This window comes from Schistocerca serialis, chromosome 7 (assembly GCF_023864345.2).
Source record: "Schistocerca serialis cubense isolate TAMUIC-IGC-003099 chromosome 7, iqSchSeri2.2, whole genome shotgun sequence".
Taxonomy (NCBI): Eukaryota; Metazoa; Arthropoda; class Insecta; order Orthoptera; family Acrididae; genus Schistocerca; species Schistocerca serialis.
The window spans coordinates 530970264-530995520 of NC_064644.1; the positions used below are offsets into that span (position 1 = coordinate 530970264).

General features: G+C 43.1%; 1 protein-coding gene across 1 annotated transcript in view; it reads left to right on the forward strand.

Annotated features, from left to right (window-relative positions):
- Window positions 1-25257, forward strand: part of LOC126413213 (fatty acyl-CoA hydrolase precursor, medium chain-like) — a 174114-nt gene that overhangs the window by 114014 nt on the left and 34843 nt on the right. The gene's annotated exons all lie outside the window — the stretch shown is intronic.

Genomic DNA, 25257 nt, shown 5'->3' on the forward strand with positions numbered 1-25257 from the left:
AAATAAAGCGAGTTGGGTCTCACACGATCGCTGTTTTCGGAATCCATGTTGATTCCTACAGAGTGGATTCTAGGTTTCCAGAAATGACATGATACGCGAGCAAAACACATGTTCTAAAACTCTACAACAGATCGATGTCAGAGATATAGGCCTATAGTTTTGCGCATTTGCTCGACGACCATTCTTGAAAACTGGGACTACCTGTGCTCTTTTCCAATCATTTGGAACCTTCAGTTCCTCTAGAGACTTGCGGTACACGGGGATGAAGGGTACACTGAGCATGGAAGGCCAAGGCCTCTATAATGTCACTCCTTAAACACAACAACTAGCAATTCAAGAAATAAGTTAACAATTTATTTTAGACCACATTAATCAAATAGTTAACATACAACCAACATATGGCCATCATTAAGACAATACCGAAAAATGACAGCTTCCTTCTTAAGCATGCACCAAATTACAATTACTTAACGAACAGTAAATTGCATCAGAAGTGATTTAAAGAAATGTGGAATGTGGCACGAAATATATATATATATATACACTCCTGGAAATTGAAATAAGAACACCGTGAATTCATTGTCCCAGGAAGGGGAAACTTTATTGACACATTCCTGGGGTCAGATACATCACATGATCACACTGACAGAACCACAGGCACATAGACACAGGCAACAGAGCATGCACAATGTCGGCACTAGTACAGTGTATATCCACCTTTCGCAGCAATGCAGGCTGCTATTCTCCCATGGAGACGATCGTAGAGATGCTGGATGTAGTCCTGTGGAACGGCTTGCCATGCCATTTCCACCTGGCGCCTCAGTTGGACCAGCGTTCGTGCTGGACGTGCAGACCGCGTGAGACGACGCTTCATCCAGTCCCAAACATGCTCAATGGGGGACAGATCCGGAGATCTTGCTGGCCAGGGTAGTTGACTTACACCTTCTAGAGCACGTTGGGTGGCACGGGATACATGCGGACGTGCATTGTCCTGTTGGAACAGCAAGTTCCCTTGCCGGTCTAGGAATGGTAGAACGATGGGTTCGATGACGGTTTGGATGTACCGTGCACTATTCAGTGTCCCCTCGACGATCACCAGTGGTGTACGGCCAGTGTAGGAGATCGCTCCCCACACCATGATGCCGGGTGTTGGCCCTGTGTGCCTCGGTCGTATGCAGTCCTGATTGTGGCGCTCACCTGCACGGCGCCAAACACGCATACGACCATCATTGGCACCAAGGCAGAAGCGACTCTCATCGCTGAAGACGACACGTCTCCATTCGTCCCTCCATTCACGCCTGTCGCGACACCACTGGAGGCGGGCTGCACGATGTTGGGGCGTGAGCGGAAGACGGCCTAACGGTGTGCGGGACCGTAGCCCAGCTTCATGGAGACGGTTGCGAATGGTCCTCGCCGATACCCCAGGAGCAACAGTGTCCCTAATTTGCTGGGATGTGGCGGTGCGGTCCCCTACGGCACTGCGTAGGATCCTACGGTCTTGGCGTGCATCCGTGCGTCGCTGCGGTCCGGTCCCAGGTCGACGGGCACGTGCACCTTCCGCCGACCACTGGCGACAACATCGATGTACTGTGGAGACCTCACGCCCCACGTGTTGAGCAATTCGGCGGTACGTCCACCCGGCCTCCCGCATGCCCACTATACACCCTCGCTCAGTCCGTCAACTGCACATACGGTTCACGTCCACGCTGTCGCGGCATGCTACCAGTGTTAAAGACTGCGATGGAGCTCCGTATGCCACGGCAAACTGGCTGACACTGACGGCGGCGGTGCACAAATGCTGCGCAGCTAGCGCCATTCGACGGCCAACACCGCGGTTCCTGGTGTGTCCGCTGTGCCGTGCGTGTGATCATTGCTTGTACAGCCCTCTCGCAGTGTCCGGAGCAAGTATGGTGGGTCTGACACACCGGTGTCAATGTGTTCTTTTTTCCATTTCCAGGAGTGTTTATATATATGAGCAATAACAGAAGTAAGACATTACACTTAATATAACTCATTGGCAAGCAAATTTAAGTTTTTTTTAAAATTATACATGCGAGTTTATCAAACGGGCTGTGACACCGGCTGACCTGAGTAAAATGTGACTTAACTTACCTCGCAGAAGACTGGAACAAAAAAAAAAAAAAATGGTTCAAATGGCTCTGAGCACTATGGGACTTAACATCTGAGGTCATCTGTCCCCTAGAACTTAGAACTACTTAAACCTAACTAACCTAAGGACATCACACACATCCATGCCCGAGGCAGGATTCGAACCAGCGACCGTAGCGGTCGCGCGTTTCCAGACTGAAGCGCCTACAACCGCTCGCCCACTACGGCCGGCAGACTGGAACACAAACAGATCATAGAAAACACGACAAACACCAAACAAACATCAAGTAGCATAAGTTAAGAGATCAATAATGTCATCATCATCATCATCATTTAAGACTGATTATGCCTTTCAGCGCTCAGTCCCCCTTATAAAATTCCTCCATGATCCCCTATTCAGTGCTAACATTGGTGCCTCTTCTGATGTTAAGCCTATTACTTCAAAATCATTCTTAACCTAATCCAGGTACCTTCTCCTTGGTCTGCCCCGACTCCTCCTATCCTCTACTGCTGAACCCATGAGTCTCTTGGGTCACCTTGCTTCTCCCATGCGTGTAACATGACCCCACCATCTAAGCCTGTTCGCCCTGACTGCTACATCTATAGAGTTCATTCCCAGTTTTTCTTTGATTTCCTCATTGTGGACACCCTCCTGCCATTGTTCCCATCTACTAGTACCTGCAATCATCCTAGCTACTTTCATATCCGTAACCTCAACTTTATTGATAAGGTAACCTGAATCCATCCAGCTTTCGCTGTCATACAACAAAGTTGGTCGAAAGACTGAACGGTGCACAGATAACTTAGTCTTGGTACTGACTTTCTTCTTGCAGAAGAGAGTAGGTCGTAGCTGAGCACTCACTGCATTAGCTTTGCTACACCTCGCTTCCAGTTCTTTCACTATGTTGCCATCCTGTGAGAATATGCATCCTAAGTACTTGAAACTGTCCACCTGTTCTAACTTTGTTCCTCCTATTTTGCACTCAATTCGTTTATCTCTCTTTCCCACTGACATCACTTTCGTTTTGGAGATGCTAATCTTCATACCATAGTCCTTACATTTCTGATCTAGCTCTGAAATATTACTTTGCATTCTTTCAATCGAATCTGCCATCACAACTAAGTCATCCGCATATGCAAGACTGCTTATTTTGTGTTCGCATATCTGATTCTCACCCAGCCAGTCTATTGTTTTCAACATATGATCCATAAATAATATGAACAACAGTGGAGACAGGTTGCAGCCTTGTCTTACCCCTGAAACTACTCTGAACCATGAACCCAATTTACCGTCAACTATAACTCCTGCCTGACTATCCATGTAAAGGCCTTTAATTGCTTGCAAAAGTTTGCCTCCTATTCCATAATCTCGTAGAACAGACAATAACTTCCTCCTAGGAACCCGGTCATATGCCTTTTCTAGATCTATAAAGCATAGATACAATTCCCTGTTCCACTCGTAACACTTCTCCATTATTTGCCCTAAGCTAAAGATCTGGTCCTAACAACCTCTAAGAGGCCTAAACCCACACTGATTTTAATCCAATTGGTCCTCAACTAATACTCGCACTTTCCTTTCAACAATACCTCAGAAGATTTTACCCACAACACTGATTAAAGAGATACCTCTGTAGTTGTTACAATCTTTTCTGTTTCCATGTTTAAAGATTGGTGTGATTACTGCTTTTGTCCAGTCTGATGGAGCCAATCCCGACTCCCAGGCCATTTCAATTATCCTGTGTAGCCATTTAAGACCTGACATTCCACTATATTTGATGAGTTCCGATTTAATTTCATCCACCCCAGCTGCTTTATTGCACTGCAATCTATTGACCATTTTCTCCACTTCCTCAAATGTGATCCTATTTCCATCATCATTCCATACCATTGTTCATCGGAATCTGAAACATTACTGATCTTATTTTCACCTACATTGAGCAACTTTTCGAAATATTCTCTCCATCTGCCCAAGGAATCTACAGGATTCACCAGCAGTTTTCCTGACCTGCCCAAAATGCTTGTCATTTCCTTCTTACCTCCCTTTCGAAGAGTGCTAATTACACTCCAGAATGGTTTTCCAGCAGCTGACCCAATGTCTCCAACCTGTTTCCAAAGTCTTCCCAAGATTTCTTCTTGGATGCTGCAATTATCTGTTTGGCTTTGTTTCTTTCTTCAACATAACTTTCTCTGTCTACCTGAGTTCTAGTATGTACCCATTTTTGATACGCATTCTTTTTCCTTTTACAGGCTGCCTTGACTGTGTCATTCCACCAAGCTGTTTGCTTCATCCTACCTTTTCTCACTACTGTTCCAAGACATTCTTTAGCCACTTATAGTACTGTGTCCCTGTACCTTGTCCATTCCTTTTTAAATGACTGTGATTGACTACATTCAACTGACTGGTACCTTTCTGAGATCACTGTTATGTACTTGTGCCTGATTTCCTTATCCTGAAGTTTCTCCACTCTTATCTTCCTACATATGGACCTGACCTCCTGCACTTTTGGCCTCACAATACCAATTTCAATGCAGATTAAATAATGATCAGTGTCATCAAAGAATCCCCTGAATACACGTGTGTCCCTCACAGCCTTCCTGAATTCCTGATCTGTTATTATATAGTCAGTGACAGATATGGTTCCCCTACCTTCCCAAGTATACCGATGAATGTTCTTATGTTTAAAAAAGGAGTTTGTGATTACAAGCCCAGACTGGCACAGAAATCCAAGAGTTGTTTCCCGTTCCTGCTGGCCTCCATATCCTCTCCAAATTTACCCATAATCTTTTCATAACCTTCTGTTCGATTTCCAATCCTGGCGTTAAAATCACCCATGAGCAGAACACTGTCCTTGTCCTTTACTCTAACAACTACATCACTGAGTGTATCATAAAAACTATCCATCTTATCTTGATCTGTCCCTTCACAATGCGAATATACTGACACAATCCTAATTTTCTTGTTAGACACTGTCAAATCTATCCACATCAATCGTTCGTTTACACACCTTATTGCAACTACGCTGGGTTCCATTTCTTTCCTGATGTAAAGCCCTACACTCCATTGTACTATTCCTGCTTTGACTCCTGACAAGTAGACCTTGTATTCTCCCACTTCCTCTTCTTTCTCACCCCTTACCCGAATGTCACTAACAGCTAAAACGTCCAGCCCCATCTTACTTGCAGCCTCTGCCAGCTCTACCTTCTTCCCAGAGTAGCCCCCATTGATGTTAATAGCTCCCCATCTCATTACCATTTGTCTGCCAAGTCGTATCTTAGGAGTCCCTGGTTTGTCAGTTAGAGGTGGGACTCCGTCACCTCCTAAGGTCCGAGGCATTTTGCTCTGATTGTTGCCAGCATCATATGTAAGGTACCAGGGAAGCAGGTTGCTAGCCTTACTTGCCCTGAGTCCCACTGAGTTTTACCCCTAACGGTTGAGGGACTAACCGATGGATTTGGTAGTCTTTGCCGTATGAGCACAAAGGTGACCACGACTCCGAATATGTCCCAGATGCCCAACCTTATTCCAAAGTATGTGGTATCCCGACTGTCGGGACCACTTACTTGGCCACTCATACGTTGCCCGTGGTTCATGAACTTGGACATGACAACAGGAACCCACACCATGAGCCACCAATCAATAATGTAAATTAAAAAAAAACAATAAGTGCTATTAATAGAAGTTACATATATTGCAGCAATATCAATGCTGTAAAACATTTAAACTAAGAAATGTACACAAATCCAATGCTGAAAATATAGTATCAGATCTTTACACCCTCATAGGTTCCCGAACAATATTTCCGCACGTGATTAAGACCGAGAATGTGTACAGTGATGAAATGGAAAAATTTCGAGATGCTATCACGTAATACAAATGCACAACTTTGCTGTAAAACACTGAAACTAAGAAATGTACACAAATACAATGCTGAAGGTATAGTATCAGACCTTTACACTCTCATAGTTTGCTAAACAACATTTCACATACGATAAGGACCGACAATGTGTACAAGATGAAATGTAGAAATTTCAAGATAATATTACGTCATTCAAATGCACAACATCAGCACAAACTAGGTTTTGTGCACCTTAATTTCCTTGCATAGGTCTGCAATGTAACTGAATTGTTTAAGTTTGGTATGCAGCAAATTACAACTAGACTATGACCTAATATCTTCAATAGTTTACATTTACTACATCTTTCGGGGATGCTGATTTCCTGAAGGAAGTATTGACTGCTGGTCTCCTTCCGGTGACGTCTCTTGCCGGCTCCTCTTATTTCATCAACACGTACACTAGACCATCCAACCAACCCACAAATGACACTCGCAACAACGCAAATGGTTCCACGAAACGAAGGCACCAAAGCCACTTACACCTCCGATGGAGAGCGTTGTTCGAGATGGTCTCGAGGAAATGGTCTGTTCGAGAGAACAGGTACAATGGCAAGGCGACGAGCAGCGTCCGGAGTTGACATCAGGCAGGTGCACCACGAACTCGCGACCGTCCTGCAAGGTAGACCGGCCGCGCCGCTGCTGGCCGAGCCCGCGTGTTTTGCTCCGTCGTCCCCTGAAGCACGTCCTAGCGCCTCGTAGTGAGTCCCACGACCAACTCCCCTACCGCAAATACCCGCTGCCAGATCACAACATGGGCAAATATCGTAGTACAGCCGTGTAATCGATAGTACTGCCAGGGCTGGTGTGACAGAAAAAGGCACATCACGGCTCAGACAGTAAAGGAAACTAAAGAGAATTTTGGAAAGGGAATTAAAGTTCAGCTAGAAGATTTAAACCTTTGAAATTTGCCGATGGTGTCGGGAGATCTGTTGAATGGAGTTGATAGCACTTATGTTGGACTCCATAGCAGTCCTTTGTGCAGCGAGCGTTGGATATGCAAATGGAAGAATGCAGCGATTAGTCGCAAATAATCTGAATTTACTGCAGATCCATTTTGACTACAGAAAATCCATCATCAGTGCTACAGGTAACAGAAACAATAAGATACAAGACAGTGCACCGCAGTAAAAATACAAAGGAGAAAAATATATTCCATACATCTGCCAACGTGATCACATCAAACTTGTGCTTAAACACATATCTCTTTCAGATTTGAATGCACAGTCACACCTATAAACATAGGGAGAAAGAGAAGCAGCATACATGACAGAATACGAACATGAACTGAAGTTGTTTACAGATAACAACAGCACCAACGGTTTGGCCACATCGACCAAGAGCGCCCTCTGTGTGGCCAAGTAATGAAGCTAAAGTTCAATTTAAAAAAAAATCAAGATAGGGGCATGGAATTACATCGAGGTTGATAAATATAGACGTGACATACACTGTTGAAATTAGAAGTTAGCCAAAGACTTATAAAAAGTAAATTAATAATGTTAATACAAATATAGACATGTCAACGTTTCGAAAAACGAGTTACAAGAAGTGGGAAGTGCCATCTATAACTGGCGAGTGAACACATTTGCATATAAATGTATAAAATTTAAAAAAATCATAGACTCATTCTCGTACAAACATAATGTGATATAAAATTTTATAAAGCAGCAACCTTATCTAAAATATAAAACAGTGACACGGAAAAGGACAAGGATGTGCAAAACATGGCTATCTATGAAGGACTCAGCAAAACGACTATAAGTGAATTCGAATCTATGTGCGAAAACTAACAGATGGCAGTAACGGTATTGGCTAGCTTCTGATATTAACGGCGTATGTCACGTCTATATTTACCAATCTAGATATAACGATATGCACCTATCTTGATATTTTTACAAAAATAAACTTTAGTTTGACTATTTACCCACGTAGAGGCTGCTCTTGGCCGAGGTGGTCAAACTGTTGGTGGTGCAGTAGTTTGTAAACAATAACTTCAGTTCATGTTTGTAATTTGTCAGATACGCTGCTCCTTTCTTTCAGTACGTTATAGGTGTATTCAGATTTGAAAGAGATATGTGTTTAAGTACAAGTCTGATGTGACTACATTGGGAGATGTATGGTACATATTTTTCTTACTTGTGTTTTTACTGCTGTGCACTGTCTTGTATATCCTTGTAACTTATTTGTTTCTGTTACCTGTAGCATCAGTCATTGCTGTTCTATAGTCGAAACTATTGTGCAATAAATTCATATTATTAACGACTGATCTTAGCATTCTTCCATTTTAAATTTATAGTGTCTTGAGATTATAAGTTGGTGTGCACCAATGCGAGATTCCACTCTTCTGCCTTCCTCTTCATTTTCCCAACGGTACCACGCCCTGCATCGCACAGTCTGCTGCATGTATGGCATCCTTTGGCATACGCAGCAACTCCTCAATAAGTAGTCCTGCTACTGTCCCAGTGACTGTATTTTTCTGACTCGTCCTGATACGAACACATAACCTGTAAACAAAAACAATTTCTGTATGAACAAAGCACTCAATAAAAATCAATAATGGAAACAAAAAAGTCCAGGTGCAATGCAGGGTCGAAATCCAACAAGCAGAATGGTGTGATGTATGGCAACTGATCAAACGGACTGCACTACACTGGGTCGCAGAGCCTGCCTGGCCGTGTTGCTACTTGTGGCTCGGCCCACATGATGTGCTGTGCGCGCACCCCGTAGGCAATCGTGAGCCGCAATCTGTGGCTCCTCCGAGCCGCAGTCTATATTGGCTATTGGCTGCGATATTAAGGTTTACTAAGAGTTTGTGTTCTCCTCTTTGGATGTGGATCCAGGAGAATCAGCTTCCCTGTGCTCTTCTCATCACATCTTCGCTGATAGCTCTATCTCTCTAGCCCATCTTCAACATCCTTCTGTAGCACCAAAAATCTCTAGGATTTCTAGTTATCATCTAAATATCAACAAAACTCAAAGAGTGTAGTCGAATTAAATCAGGTGATGTGGAGGGAGTAGGTAGGTTTTGTTATTTTCGCCCACATCTCGTGGTCGTGCGGTAGCGTTCTCGCTTCCCACGCCCGGGTTCCCGGGTTCGATTCCCGGCGGGGTCAGGGATTTTCTCTGCCTCGTGATGGCTGGGTGTTGTGTGCTGTCCTTAGGTTAGTTAGGTTTAATTAGTTCTAAGTTCTAGGCGACTAATGACCTCAGCAGTTGAGTCGCATAGTGCTCAGAGCCATTTGAACCATTTTTTTGTTATTTTCAACGGTGGCCGAAGTAAAGGCCTATAAAATGCAGACAGTTGATAGCAAGGAAGCGTTTCTGAAAACCTATTACTACCGAAAACAGATAAATATCAGAGAGTATTTCTTGAATGCATTTCTATGGAATGTAGCCTTCTGCAGACGTGAAACGGGCGATAAAACGTCCAGACAAAAGGAGAATAGTAGCTTTTGAATGAGGTGATGCAAAAAGAAAAAAAAAAGACCGAAAAATTGAAAACTTGTGTCACATGTTTTGTGAAATCATGTATCTAAAAGTAAGAAATAAAACAGATTAGAGCAACACTTGACGCACCTTTGAATGATGCTCGAAATCATTTAAATGTTATTAATGGGGACAGTGAGCGAGCAAGAACTTTAGGAAAACATTACTTTTTGCACCACACGCGTTTTCTTTCCAGACATTTGAAGTGTTATGCAAAACTGTTGGAATTTTGTTCACTTTCGGGCATGGAGAGTATGTCAAGGCTACAACAGACAGCATGATTTACGTAAGTCATCAGACGATTATCCTATAGTACTCTTTAAAAATCAAAAGCCTTAAGTTAAACATTGAAGTTTAAATTCTGTATTGAGTCCTCATTTGCTGTACATTATTCCAAGCATCATTCAAACGTGCATCAAATAGTTCTCTAATCAGTTTTAATTCTTATTTTTAGACAAATCATTTCACAAAACATTTGGATTTTTTTTGGCTTCTTTTATTTTAAATTCTTGTTCAAAAAATATGAAATATGGTATATTTAAATATTGAAAGGTAATTTACTATTATCAAGGGTCTATAGATCGAGAAAAAGCGGAGAGGTTTCAATTCATGCTGTGATATTTATTTTTCGCTCTAAGGGAAAAGAAAAAAAGATGAAACTTAAAGGAATTATCCGAATGGGATGGAAATCGGTGAGTGTGACGTACATGTGCAGCAAATAAATGAAAACAATTTTAGAATAATTGGATGATGTATTCAAGGAAAAGAGCTTTATAAATTGAGATATCTCTAGCCCTCATGCAAGCAATTATTTCGCTTGGTATTGACTGATAGAATTGTTGGACGTACTCCTAAGCGATATAATGCCAGATTTTGCCCATGTGGCGCGATATATCGTCAAAATCTCAATCTGGTCGCAAGCCCCTGCCCATAATGCTTCAAACGTTCTCAACTGGGAAGACCGAGCGAGGTGGCGCAGTGGTTAGCACACTGGACTCGCATCGGGAGGACGACGGTTCGGACCCGCTTCCGGTGAACCTGATTTAGATTTTCCGTTATTTTCCTAATGCGCTTCTGGAAAATGCCGGGATGGTTTCTTCGAAAGGGCACGGCCGATTTCCTTCCTCATCCTTCCGATGACCTCGCTGTTTGGTTCCGTCCCTCAAATCAACTAATCAATTGGGGAAAGGTCCGGCAAACCCCTTGGCCAAGGTAGGGTTTCGAAAGCACTAAGGCAAGCAGTAGACACTCTCGCCATGTGCGGGGGGGGGGGGGGAATCGTCTTGATGAAATGTAAGTCCAGGATAGATTGCCATGAAGGTCAACAAAACGGGGCGTAGAATGTCGTCGACGTATCGTTGCGCTGTCAGGCTGCCGTGGATGACAACCAAAAGGGTCCTGCCATGAAAAGAAAAGGTGCCCTGGACCATAACTCCTTGTCATCGGGCGGTATGGTGGGAGACAGTCATGTTGATATCCCACTGCTGTCCAGGGCCTCTTCAGACACATCTTCGGGCTGGAGTCTTATTGACTGAAGTAGAATCGACTTCAGTGACGAGCCCGCTTCGAAATGGGCACCGATGGTCAACGAAGACGTATCTTGAGATTCCCCGGACGGCGGTTGATGACATTTCTTCTCCATTGAGACCAGAAAAGGGGAGAATTGTTGTGATGTTGATTACACTGGTCGTTAAGTCGTTTAGATAGCAAAACCCCTTTTTATGATATATTTATTTTGCAGGAAACAAAAACAGAATTTCTAATATGTACAATTTTTAATATACTGTTGTCAAGATGTGTTGTCATAAGCTGCGGCTACAATATTTGCTGTTTTGTGGGATATATGATCTTATTTGCTAAGATATGAGGTTTTTCAACAAAACATTGTTAACAAACAACAAATCACGAGTTTTTGCATTTAAATGGTTTTTAATATTACTAACAGAGCTGAGCATACAAATAGGTTGAACAAACTCAATTTTAATTTTAAAGGTTATCACATAAAAGAGTAATGGATAAGATTTTTTTTCACAAAATTTACTGGACATTATTTCTAAAGAAGACCTTCGTAATATCTTGGAATAACCGATTTTAGATACATTAAATCGTGATACTGTTGTGCAGAAATTACAACTGGTGTGGTGGATAGATCTTTTTGGGCTACTGGTGACTGCGTTGGGGTTTCTTGAAAGTTATTTCGAATACACTTCAAAATCCAGTTTGTTGTTTTATTCCAGTCTTTGATGACTTTGACGATGACCATTTTCAGTCAAATGGTTCAAATGGCTCTGAGCACTATGGGACTCAAGAAAAAAATGGTTCAAGTGGCTCTGAGCACTATGGGACTTAACTTCTGAGGTCATCAGTCCCCTAAGAACTACTTAAACCTAACTAACCTAAGGACATCACACACATCCATGCCCGAGGCACGATTCGAACCTGCGACCGTGGCGGTCACGCGGTTCCAGACTGTATCGCCTAGAACCGCTCGGCCATCCCGGCTGGCGGGACTCAACATCTGAGGTCATCAGTCCCCTAGAACTTTTTTTTTTTGGTCATCGGTCTACTGACCGGTTTGATGCGGCCCGCCACGAATTCCTTTCCTGTGCTAACCTCTTCATCTCAGAGTAGCACTTGCAACCTACGTCCTCAATTATTTGCTTGACGTATTCCAATCTCTGTCTTCCTCTACAGTTTTTGGCCTCTACAGCTCCCTCTAGTACCATGGAAGTCATTCCCTCATGTCTTAGCAGATGTCCTATCATCCTGTCCCTTCTCCTTATCAGTGATTTCCATATATTCATTTCCTCTCCGATTCTGCGTAGAACCTCCTCATTCCTTACCTTATCAGTCCACCTAATTTTCAACATTCGTCTATAGCACCACATCTCAAATGCTTCGATTCTCATCTGTTCCGGTTTTCCCACAGTCCATGTTTCACTACCACACAATGCTGTACTCCAGACGTACATCCTCAGAAATTTCTTCCTCAAATTAAGGCCGGTATTTGATATTAGTAGACTTCTCTTGGCCAGAAATGACTTTTTTGCCATAGCGAGTCTGCTTTTGATGTCCTCCTTGCTCCGTCCGTCATTGGTTATTTTACTACCTAGGTAGCAGAATTCCTTAACTTCATTGACTTCGTGCCCATCAATCCTGATGTTAAGTTTCTCGCTGTTCTCATTTCTACTACTTCTCATTACCTTCGCCTTTCTCCGATTTACTCTCAAACCATACTGTGTACTCATTAGACTGTTCATTCCGTTCAGCAGATCATTTAATTCTTCTTCACTTTCACTCAGGATAGCAATGTCATCAGCGAATCGTATCATTGATATCCTTTCACCTTGTATTTTTATTCCACTCCTGAACCTTTCTTTTATTTCCATCATTGCTTCCTCGATGTACAGATTGAAGAGTAGGGGCGAAAGGCTACAGCCTTGTCTTACACCCTTCTTAATACGAGCACTTCGTTCTTGATCGTCCACTCTTATTATTCCCTCTTGGTTGTTGTACATATTGTATATGACCCGTCTCTCCGCATAGCTTACCCCTACTTTTTTTCAGAATCTCGAACAGCTTGCACCATTTTATATTGTCCACCGCTTTTTCCAGGTCGACAAATCCTATGAAAGTGCCTTGATTTTTCATTAGCCTTGCCTCCATTATTAGCCGTAACGTCAGAATTGCCTCTCTCGTCGCTTTACTTTTCCTAAAGCCAAACTGATAGTCACCTAGCGCATTCTCAATTTTCTTTTCCATTCTTCTGTCTATTATTCTTGTAAGCAGCTTCGATGCATGAGCTGTTAAGCTGATTTTGCGATAATTCTCGCACTTGTCAGCTCTTGCCGTCTTCGGAATTGTGTGGATGATGCTTTTCCGAAAGTCAGATGGTATATCGCCAGACTCATATATTCTACACACCAACGTGAATAGTAGTTTTGTTGCCACTTCCCCCAATGATTTTAGAAATTCTGATGGAATGTTATCTATCCCTTCTGCCTTATTTGACCGTAAGTTCTCCAAAGCTCTTTTGAATTCCGATTCTAATACTGGATCCCCTATCTCTTCTAAATCGACTCCTGTTTCTTCTTCTATCACATCAGACAAATCTTCACCCTCATAGAGGCTTTCAGTGTATTCTTTCCACCTATCTGCTCTTTCCTCTGCATTTAACAGTGGAATTCCCGTTGCACTCTTAATGTTACCACCGTTGCTTTTAATGTCACCAAAGGTTGTTTTGACTTTCCTGTATGCTGAGTCTGTCCTTCCGACAATCATATCTTTTTCGAGGAGGAGGAGGAGGAGGAGGAGGAGATTAGTGTTTAACGTCCCATCGACAACGAGGTCATTAGAGACGGAGCACAAGCTCGGGTTAGGGAAGGATGGGGAAGGAAATTGGCCGTGCCCTTTCAAAGGAACCATCCCGGCATTTGCCTGAAGTGATATAGGGAAATCACGGAAAACCTAAATCAGGATGGCCGGACGCGGGATTGAACCGTCGTCCTTCCGAATGCGAGTCCAGTGTGCTAACCACTGCGCCACCTCGCTCGGTTCTTTTTCGATGTCTTCACATTTTTCCTGCAGCCATTTCGTCTTAGCTTCCCTGCACTTCCTATTTATTTCATTGCTCAGCGACTTGTATTTCTGTATTCCTGATTTTCCCGGAACATGTTTGTAAAAATGGTTCAAATGGCTCTGAGCACTATGGGACTCAACTGCTGAGGTCATTAGGCCCCTAGAACTTAGAACTAGTTAAACCTAACTAACCTAAGGACATCACACACATCCTTGCCCGAGGCAGGATTCGAACCTGCGACCGTAGCGGTCTCGCGGTTCCAGACTGCAGCGCCAGAACCGCGCGGCCACTTCGGCCGGCTGAACATGTTTGTACTTCCTCCTTTCATCAATCAACTGAAGTATTTCTTCTGTTACCCATGGTTTCTTCGCAGCTACCTTCTTTGTGCATATGTTTTCCTTCCCAACTTAGAACTGCTTAAGCCTAACTAACCTAAGGAGATCACACACATCCATGCCCGAGGCAGGATTCGAACATGTGACCGTAGCAGTCGCTCGGTTCCGGACTGAAGCGCCTAGAACCGCTCGGCCACCACGGCCGGCGTTTTCAGTCAGTAATGATCATCTTCATATCTCCAAAACAAAAAAAAAAAAAAAATACATCTAATGAGTAGTCCATCTTACAAAGCAATATGGCATTACATATCACAATATACTATCACACAAACTGGGAAATGTACAGATAAAATAAGGTAAAGCGTACCTGTTCTACATCATGTCCTAATGTGATAAAGCCGTAATGGCATCGTCAAAACATTTATACATTCAGCAAAGCACCGTCACGTAGAACTAAAATATGGTGTTAAATAAGCCACATAGTCCACACAGACATTTCGCAACTGGCGTTACTATACAAACCTAATGAAGTGCAGTAGCTACTAGAAATCTGTGTGCCTATAAGCTTCATAGATGTCGCAACTGTGGGCAGATGTATTCTTCATTTAGATAAGAATCATAATCTGATAAAAACACATTAGGTAAAATACATGTAGCGGACTTTTAAATTTTGATAACTATTATAGAAAATCATTCGCAGAGCTGACAAATTGCTCGAAATGGACAGGATTGATATTCACGAGAATTGTAAGCAGTAATGACCGTTTACAAGATGACGATCAGACACCCACTCTACGCCACAGCGTGATACGTAGGACAACAGTGATTGAAAGGCTGATATGGAAACAGGTAAGCGTACAGGCACAGATGATGACATGAACACACCAGTATCACCAGATACAGGTACATACGGCGGTGACTCGAAAGAAAACCTTAAATATTTTTTTAAATATTATTTATTTTGCAGAAGTGGTACAAAGCTGTATCACTTTTCAACGTAATCTCCCCCACCCTCAATGCAAGTCCTCCAACGCTTACAAAGTGCATAAATTCCCTTAGAAAAAAATTCTTTTGGTAGTCCATGCAACCACTCACGCACTGCGTGGCGTACCTCTTCATCAGAACTGAACGTCTTTCCTCCATTGCGTCTTTGAGTGGTCCAAACATATGGAAATCACTTGGGGTAAGGTCTGGTGAGTATGGTGGATGAGCAAGACACTCAAAATGCAGGTCTGTGATTGTTGCAACTGTTGTACGGGCAGTGTGGGACCTTGCGTTGTCATGTTGCAAAAGGACACCTGCTGACAGCAATCCACGTCGCTTTGATATGATTGAAGGCCGCAGATGATTTTTTAGGAGATCTGGTGACAGTGGTCCCTCTAGGCATGTAATGCTCCAAAATGACGTCTTTTTCGTCCCAAAAGAGAGTCAGCGTAACGTTTCCTGCTGATGGTTCTGTTCGAAACTTCTTTGGTTTTGGTGATGAGGAATGGCGCCATTCCTTGCTCGCTCTCTTCGTTTCCGGTTGGTGGAAGTGAACCGAGGTTTCATCCCCAGTAATGATTTTTGCAAGGAAGCTATCACCTTCTCGATCAAAGCACCGAAGAAGTTCTTCACAAGCATCAACACGTCGTTCTCTCCTTTCAGGAGTAAGCTACCGTGGCACCCATCTTGCAGACACTTTGAGAAACTGGAGCACATGATGCACAATGTGGTGTGCTGACCCGTGACTAATCTGTAAACATGCTGCAATGTCATTCAGTGTCACTCGGTGGTTTTCCTTCATTATGGATTCAACTGCTGCAATGTTCTGTGGAGTCATAACTCGTTGTGCCTGACCTGGACGAGGAGCATCTTCCACTGAAGTCACACCATTTGCGAACTTCCTACTCCCTTCGTAGACTTGCTCCTGTGACAAACATACATCACCGTACTGAACCTTCACTCGTCGATGAATTTCAATAGGTTTCACACCTTGACTACCCAAAAACGGAATAACAGAACGCTGTTCTTCCCTGGTGCAATAACAGAACGCTGTTCTTCCCTGGTGCAAGTCGAAAGTGTGGTGGCCATCTTTATACTGATACTGCGACGGTATGTGTGCATCTGCACTCTGATGCCACCTACAGGCCATTCTGCACGCTGTTTGTAGCACGCTTACCAACTTAGAGGATAACGGCGAGAAAATTCGTTTTGTTATTACAAATTTAAGGTTATCATTTGACTAACCCTCGTACATATACGGCATGGTAGCAGATCGCACGACTGCAACAATACTGCAAGTAATGTACAGGGTGAAGAAAAATTAGCGCAGTCGAACTCACATACTGGCAACGCAAAAATGTCTCTCACAAGATTACGTCCTGTGCATATTTCGGGCAGCAAATGGACGTTCCAGATTAGCAATCTGGCATTACTGTAATCTCTTGTACAGTGACTACCGCTGGCAGGATATAGCAGTATTGCTCTGCGGTTGGTGCAGTGGATAGCGTTCTGGGTTAGCATGCTGGAGGTCGAAGGTTCTTTTCTTGGTCGAGGCTGATTTGTTTTTATTTTATAAAGTAGTCTGCGTGGTACGGTATCTGGCGTCTTAATCCTTACACAGCGACGTTTGTAGTTACATATTGCAAACACAGAAATGGAAACACAATCGTTTTCATTGGTCCCCTTCTAAAAAAACGTTTTGCATGGAGTGAACGTGAATTGTTTCACGCAGCTGCATCTACTAAATTCCCAACCTGTTTTCTCTGCACCCTGCTTCAAATGGTCCCACAGAAAATACTTGCAAAGCGCGTTACTAATCCTACTGGTGACGTAAGGCTCTAACGAAATGTAATGGACCTGAACGTGGCAAGTATAATAGTTGGTATTAATCGATGGGACCATTGGGGGAGGATTCACAAAAGACAAGTAGTTACTATGCATGTGGTAATAGTGTTGCCAGATTGCTAATCTTTAACTTCCATTTACTGCCCGAAATATGCGTAGGACGAAATTTTCAGTGAGACATTTTTGTATTGCTAGTAAGTGACAAATCGCGCTGCGAAGACCGAGTGCGCGAATTTTTCTTCACCCTGTATACGTGGGATATAGGAATAAGTTGGTAGTAAGAAATAAAACAACGAATTTTCTTGTCTGTACAAGGTAAAACAAGTTATTTTCAAACATGTAACTGTGTAGTACATTAACTGTGTAAGATGCAAAGTATAAAACATGTGAAATTTATAATATTGGACGTAAAAACACTTATGCAGTTTCATAAGACTCAACTAAACAAACACGAATGCACAACAAAGATCCGAAGTGCCCTTCGGGAAGAGGAGGCTCGAGATCACCCGTCCGATTCTCATCTGCCGCTTATGGCGCGGACAGATGGAGGAAGTAGCTGTATTAACAAATAGTACTGTCGTACATCACAGACAAACCACATAGGGCTAATCTCACAACATACACATATACAGGGTGATCAAAAAGTCAATATAAATTTGAAAAATTAATAAACCACGGAATAATGTAGATAGAGAGGTAAAAATTGACACACATGCTTGGAATGACATGGGGTTTTATTAGAACAGAAAACAAGTATTTCTAGATGCTTGAAAGAACTCTTGCGCGCGTCGTTTGGTGATGATCGTGTGCTCAGCCGCCACTTTGGTCATGTTTGGCCTCCCAGGTCCCCAGACCTCAGTCCGTGCAATTATTGGCTTTGGGGTTACCTGAAGTCGCAAGTGTATCGTGATCGACCGACATCTCTAGGGATGCTGAAAGACAACATCCGACGCCAATGCCTCACCATAACTCTGAACATGCTTTACAGTGCTGTTATTCCTCGACTATAGCTATTGTTGAGGAATGATGGTGGACATATTGAGCATATCCTGTAAAGAACATCATCTTTGCTTTGTCTTACTTTGTTATGCTAATTATTACTATTCTGATCAGATGAAGCGCCATCTGTCGGACATTTTTTCAACGTTTGTATTTTTTTAGTTCTAATAAAACCCCATGTCATTCCAAGCATGTGTGTCAATTTGTACCTCTCTATCTACATTATTCCGTGATTTATTCAGTTTCCAAATTTATATTGACTTTTTGATCACTCGATATATAATAGTAACCATAGTAGATCAGAATATGCTATTTCAGGTGAGGGAGGCTCAATGTGTTTACAGAAGCCCTTCTACTTTCAACAGTCAGGTGAAGGGATCTCGTTTATTATCTAAATTTTTCCTTTCGTCTATTAATTTCTTCTTAAGAATACAGTAAAATTTATTTTCGTTTACCAAAATGTACTTTATGCGTCACATAATTTTTTAAAAATTCATTGTGTGATTATGTAAAAGACAAGAAAAATATTAACACTGAGAACAGCTGTAGAAAAAGAAGAATAGTCTGGCCCTGCAACTTGTTAACATTTTTTCGTAGCAGAGGATACACCATAGTCACCAAGGTGGTGAGTTACTTAGTAACGTTACGGAATAGACTAATAAGTAACAAATGAGTTAGCACACAAACGGTTGTGGTTCATGAGATAGTTAAAAACAGCTTGCATGCTTTGCGGTCGAATGTCGTACTTCCGTTTGATAGTAATCGACGGGAAGTCATTTGTGACCACAGTGACGCCAGGAAACATCCGTATGATGCTGAGTACTTCCGCCACGATTTGTGGCAGGTGACAGATGACACCTTCTTGCTTTTTTGCATTTACTGCTCTTTTCTGCGAATGATAAGTCAGTGATGACAAACAGCACGTGTTCCAATTCAATTTTGTCGCAGTTTGCTTCAGGAGGAATGCGATCATCAATCAATGATAGATAGCACGATTTTCCATCATCGACACAAAAATTGTTTTCTGTCACTAGCTAGCGAATCCTACTGCTATCTACAGGCCATACTAAAAGATTTAAAAACAGTTGGCGATCGAAAACACAGCGAGACTAGGTCGCGAATTTTCTCATTACTCTATCCGGTAATTCCGAGCTCCTGGACGATCTTCATGAAATTGGACTAGTGGATCGGCAAGTTTTAACTGCTGTCAGGTATCGTGACGATATCTTGGGACCTCATCTGCGGTTGTTGCGAGGTGCTGTGGGCTCAGACGTCATACTGATGGACGACAGTGGTCGACCTCATAGGGGACAGGTGGTTGATATTTTCTTGGAAACTGAAGATATTGCACGCATAGCGCGGCCTGCTTGTTTGCCCGATTTGAATCCCTTGGATGCACTAGGAAGATGGAAGATGGGGTTGCGTCACGTCAGCATCCACCAACCAAAGACTTGCGAGCAGCTCCGTAGGAAGAATAGGCGTTACTGCCTCTACATGAGAATGATGACATCATTCACAGTACGCCCCGTCGTTGTCGGGCCTGTATTGCGGCTGCCAGAGGTGGTCACACGCCATACTGAGCACATTAACCAGTTGTCAGAATGTGTGTGAAAATCCGTTAAGTTGGATAAAACGAAGAACATTTTTGCAGTCGTTTGCGTTCTGTATTCTTTGTACTGTTCGTACTTTACTATCACCTGTTTACACTATTCTGTGGCAAAATAAACGAAACCTTAAAAATTTCATTTTGTTGCTTTAATTTTGGACACCAGGGTAGTTAATATGTACTGGTTATTTCATTTGGCCCTGCAAAAATTAACATCATTTGCTACTATGTTTCACTAAAGGTTGTTCGCATTTACGTTTAGCCTGGAATACTTGTAATAATCCTCTACGATATGTATTTCAGTCAGCATGCTTTAGTGGAATAGCTGGCTGTCAGTTCTGCATAGCACAGTCGCTATTGCTTGCAGAGTGTAGCGCAGATGATGTGCTTCTAGCACAATTGTGTTAATGCCTTGCTGGACACTAGATATGTTGAGCAGACGTTTATCCATGGCCAGTGTAGCGCGACCTTGAAAGTGATGGAACGTTGCGCGACAAAAATTTAAGTATATGTCAAACTGACATGTGCTATTTTATTTTTCGAGTACGTTACTAGTTTAACAGGGACAAGAATAAACATTTATGTGTGTTTCTGGAGAAAGAGAGAGGGAAAATCAGAAAGATAAAGAGAAACGAGAGCAAAAGAGATCGAGAGGGATGAGAGGAGGCAGAGGGGCAGATGGAGGGACAGATGAGAAAGAGAGAAAGGGGTACGGAGGAGCAGATGTCGAATCTAGGATGCATGTGGAGTGGGACATAGGAGGGAGGGAGATGGAGGGAGAGAGACCGACAGGGACGGAGACTGAGAGGGAAGAAAGGAGGGGGACAAAAAGGAGGGGGAGGAAGGATGACAAAGTGGGTGAGGGCGGGAGGACGGGAGAGAGCAGGAGGGAGGGAGGAGAACGAGAGGGAGAGGGGGATGCAGAGAGGCAGGAAGAGAGAGAGAGAGAGAGAGAGAGAGAGAGAGAGAGAGAGAGAGAGAGAGAGAGAAAGAGAGAGAGAGAGAGTGAGAGAGAGAGACAGGAAAAGAGAGAGAGAAGAAGGATGGAGGGAGAGAGAGGGAATGGTGACACAGAGACAGATATTGAGGAAGAAGGGTGGTAGAGTCAGAGATCAAGCGGGAGGGAGAGAGTGAAAGTAAATCATTCTATTTATCTTTTGGAAAAGTGTTTTGAAGAGTTTTGTGTTCTGACTTCTTCCAAATATAAATATTAAATTTCACCAAGATGGTGATAATTGTCACGCATGGTGCTTTATTTTAAGGTCGCTATCAACAGAAGGATACTTTTTCTGGGTGGTGGGAAAGTTACAGATCCGCACACTTCCCATAAATTTGCCATTAAGTTTGTCACCCAATAGCTGTGGTATTAATTGCATTAACATTTAAGGAGAGCTATCGTCCATGCATCATACTATGTGGAAATTCTATCCAAGAGCTATGGATGTCGCTCTGTCTTATCCTTTTCCTGTGTCTGTATGAAGAACTGTGGTTCCCTCCTGATTCAAATCATTTGCATGAAAGGTTGGTGGAAGCTGTCACTTATGTCACTCTGGTCACTTTTTACCAGCTGAGGATAAAAGCAGAGTATTTAGTGCTGATTATCACCACAAATGAAACTCATAAAAGGATTAAGAAAGGTACATAAAATCACTTATGTTCTGCCAATAGAAATAAATACTTTGTATAGAGCAGTGGTTTCCAATCTGTCTGACACCATTGCCCCTTAATGTAATCAGATACACTGAAGCGTCGAAGAAACAGGTATAGGCGTGCGTATTCAAATACAGTGATGTATAAACAGGCAGAGCACGGCGCTGCGGTCGGCAACGCCTGTATAAGGAAACAAGTGTCTGGCGGAGTTGTTAGATGGGTTGCTGCTACAGTGGCAGGTTATAGTTGGGGTTATAGTTGGTTCACGAGCGATGTGACAAACATCTCCGAGGTAGCGATGAAGTGGGGATTTTCCCATAGGAACATTTCACGACTGTACCGTGAATATCAGGAATCCGTTAAAACATCAAATCTCCGACATCGATGCGGCCGGAAAAAGATCCTGCAAGAACGGAACCAACCACGACTGAAGAGAATCGTTCAATGTGACAGAAGCGCAATCCTTCCGCAAAATGCTGCAGATTGCAATGCTGGCCCATCAACAAGTGTCAGCGTGCAAACTATTCAACGAAAAATCATCGATATGGGCTTTTGGAGTCGAAGGCCCCCCCTTGATAACTGTACGACACGAAGCTTTACGCCTCTCTTGGACTTGTCAGCATCGACATTGGCTGTTGATGACTGGAAAAATGTTGCCTGATCGGACGAGTCTCGTTTCAAATCTTATCGAGCGGACGGACGCGTAGGGGTACTAAAGCAGCCTCATGAATGCATGGATGCTGAACGTCAGCAGGGGACTGTTCACGCTGGTAGATGCTCTGTAATGGTGTGGGGTGCGTGCAGTTGGAGTGATATGAGACCCTTGATACGTCTAGATACGACTCTTCAGATTACCTGCGTCCATTCATGTCCCTTGTGCATTCCCACGGACTAGGGCAATTCCAGCAGGAGAATGCGATACCCAACACGTCCGAATTGGTACAGAGTGGCTCCAGGAACACTCTTCCGAGTTTAAACACTTCCGCTGCCTACCAAACACCCCAGAAATGAAGAATATTGAGCGTATCTGGGATGCCTTTCACGTGCTGTTCAGAAGATTTCTCCACTTGCTGCTACTCTTATGGATTTATGGACAGCCCTGCAGGATTCTTGGTGTCAGTTCCGTCCAGCACTAATTCAGACACTAGTAAAGTCCATGCCACTTCGTGTTGCGGCACTTCTGCATGTTCGCAGGAACCCAAGACAATATTAGTCAGGTTTACCAGTTTCTTTCGCTCTCCAGTGTACTAACTGTGGTATCATGTATCAGTACCACACCACAGGTGTCACACAGTGGTCATCAGAATTGTAAGTTTCCATCAGATGCTTATAGCGGTCATGCAAATTCCAGTGGACCCAATGGAGCACACCCGCTGCGTCACGCCTGCAGCAGCACGGTACTACAAAAGCATTCCATCGCCGCAATATAGGACGGCTGGTGGTAGCCAGGTGGCCCCCTCACACTTGGAGCTTCTCCGCTGCTTGACACTATGTAGACGCTGCCAATTCGCGGCTCCAATACCATCGTTCGTGCTTACTTTAGGGAGCCTCATGCTTGTTCACATTGTGGTAGCTGGACTCTGTTTCTCGCTGCTTTATTTGTAGTGAGTCTTTGCACCCTTGGCGAAATGAAGTTAACTAAATCTCCTGTTTACTGTGTTTAATTGTGCGAAAATTATTCCTGCTCTTGTCCAGGTTTCCTACGACGAACTGCCACACCGCTCTGTAGCTCACCTTTGCTTACTGTTGTGTACGAAGTCGTACACAACATTACCAGCATCCCCCTGCCTCCTTCCTCCCCCAAAGAAAAACAAAATCAGTACCAACTGAATTTTAGAGTACAAAGATTTTTTTGAACGCTAATTTTTAAAATGACGAAACGTAATTTTTGTAAGTGTTTTTATTGAACCACGAATTAAAGATTGAATGAGAAAATCGGTACTGCTCACCACCTTTTTACAGAGTGATGTAGCGGTTCTCAGTGCATGGCGAGTACAACTTCGTCTCAGAAAAGGAAACTAACCATCCACAACGAGGCTTGGCATCTGTTTCAAAGCATGCTTGCCCTGCATCACTATTCTCCGTAGTGAGAAGTGGTTCACATATACCCTGCACCTTGATTTCAAATCAACCCAGTTAAAATATGTGCACTACTCTTACTGTTTGTGAATCACTTGATTAGAGGATTCTTGCCCCTGAATTGACAGAAATCTGAAGAAGCCACACTGCCAGTGCCATGTATCCGACCGCTGTCGCTAATGACTATAGTATACATTGTGCTTGTGTAGTGAGTTGACTATATGAGGAAGGAAAATAATATGTATTTAATGGTGACTTATGTTATCAATATTGTCCGCCCCTGGTAGCTGAGTGGTGCCGGCACGGTAGCTCAGCGCGTTCGGTCAGAGGGCTGCGTGATCTCTGTAATAATAATTTTAAAAAATGAGTCAAAGAATCAACGATCGGCTTGAACGGATGTCTTGTGACGACCGCCCAGACCAAACGCAACGAACTATGTCAAACAAAATGAGGAAAAAGGTGGTCAGCGCGACGGAATGTCATACCTAACGGCCAGGGTTCGATTCCCGGCTGGGTCGAAGATTTTCTCCGCTGAGGGACAGTGTGTTGTGTTGTCCTTATCATCATCATTTTATTCCCATCGACACGCAAGTCGCTGAAGTGGCGTCAACTCGAAAGAGTTGCACCATGCGAACGGTCTACCCGACGAGAGGCCCTAGCCACACCGCCTTTCCATTTTTTATCAATACACCTTTAAAATAAAGGATACAGCTCTATCTCAACAGTTCAGAGGATGTACAACCGCTTTATTACATACTATTATATACAGTCATATCGCCAACTATTTTACATTTCATATCAACACCTCTAACACGGACGAAGACACAGATATTATCATCATGAGACAGTTTACAAGACCTACAGGTTCTAACACACAATGGTTTATCAATAAAAAAAATTAGTCGATGTTTCACCAACACCACGAACTTGAGACATGGTTACCATGAACGTCCGATAACCGAGAACATCACGGGGAGGTATGTGTTTCCGGTAGCTGGCGCATACTCGGCAGTATGCATCGTCGCAGGATACATCGTGTCTTCCGATGGAAGCCTACGATTTACAAGTCTATTTTGGATGTGGAGACTGAGTATAACATAAATGTCAGTTGGTCCGTTTTGATTGATGTGTTGAAAGGACAGACTGTTTTTCGAGGATGGCGTTTTGATTTTACTTTTTCTGTTACTGACAATCCTGTCGGTCAGTGTTGGTTGACTGTTGCGATTATTCGTATTGATACTACCACTAAGTCTACTGCAACGTCTTTGGAGAGATACCTCCTCGTGATGTTCTCGGTTATCGGACGTTCATGGTAACCATGTCTCAAGTTCGTTGTGTTGGTGAAACATCGACTAATTTTTTTATTGGTAAACCATTGTGTGTTAGAACCTGTAGGTCTTGTAAACTGTCTCATGATGATAATATCTGTGTCTTTGTCCATGGTAGAGGTGTTGATATTAAATGTAAAATAGTTGGCGATATGACTGTATATAATAGTATGTAATAAAGTGGTGGTACATCCTCTGAACTGTTGACATAGAGCTGTATCCTTTATTTTAATAAAGCACATGACAGCAAAAAAAGAAACTTGTTGGGTCAGTATGAATGACCTATCCCATACATCCCAGTTACTCATATTTTGATATATCTCTAACGAAGTAGTGATAATAGTAACGATTATATGAACGTGCG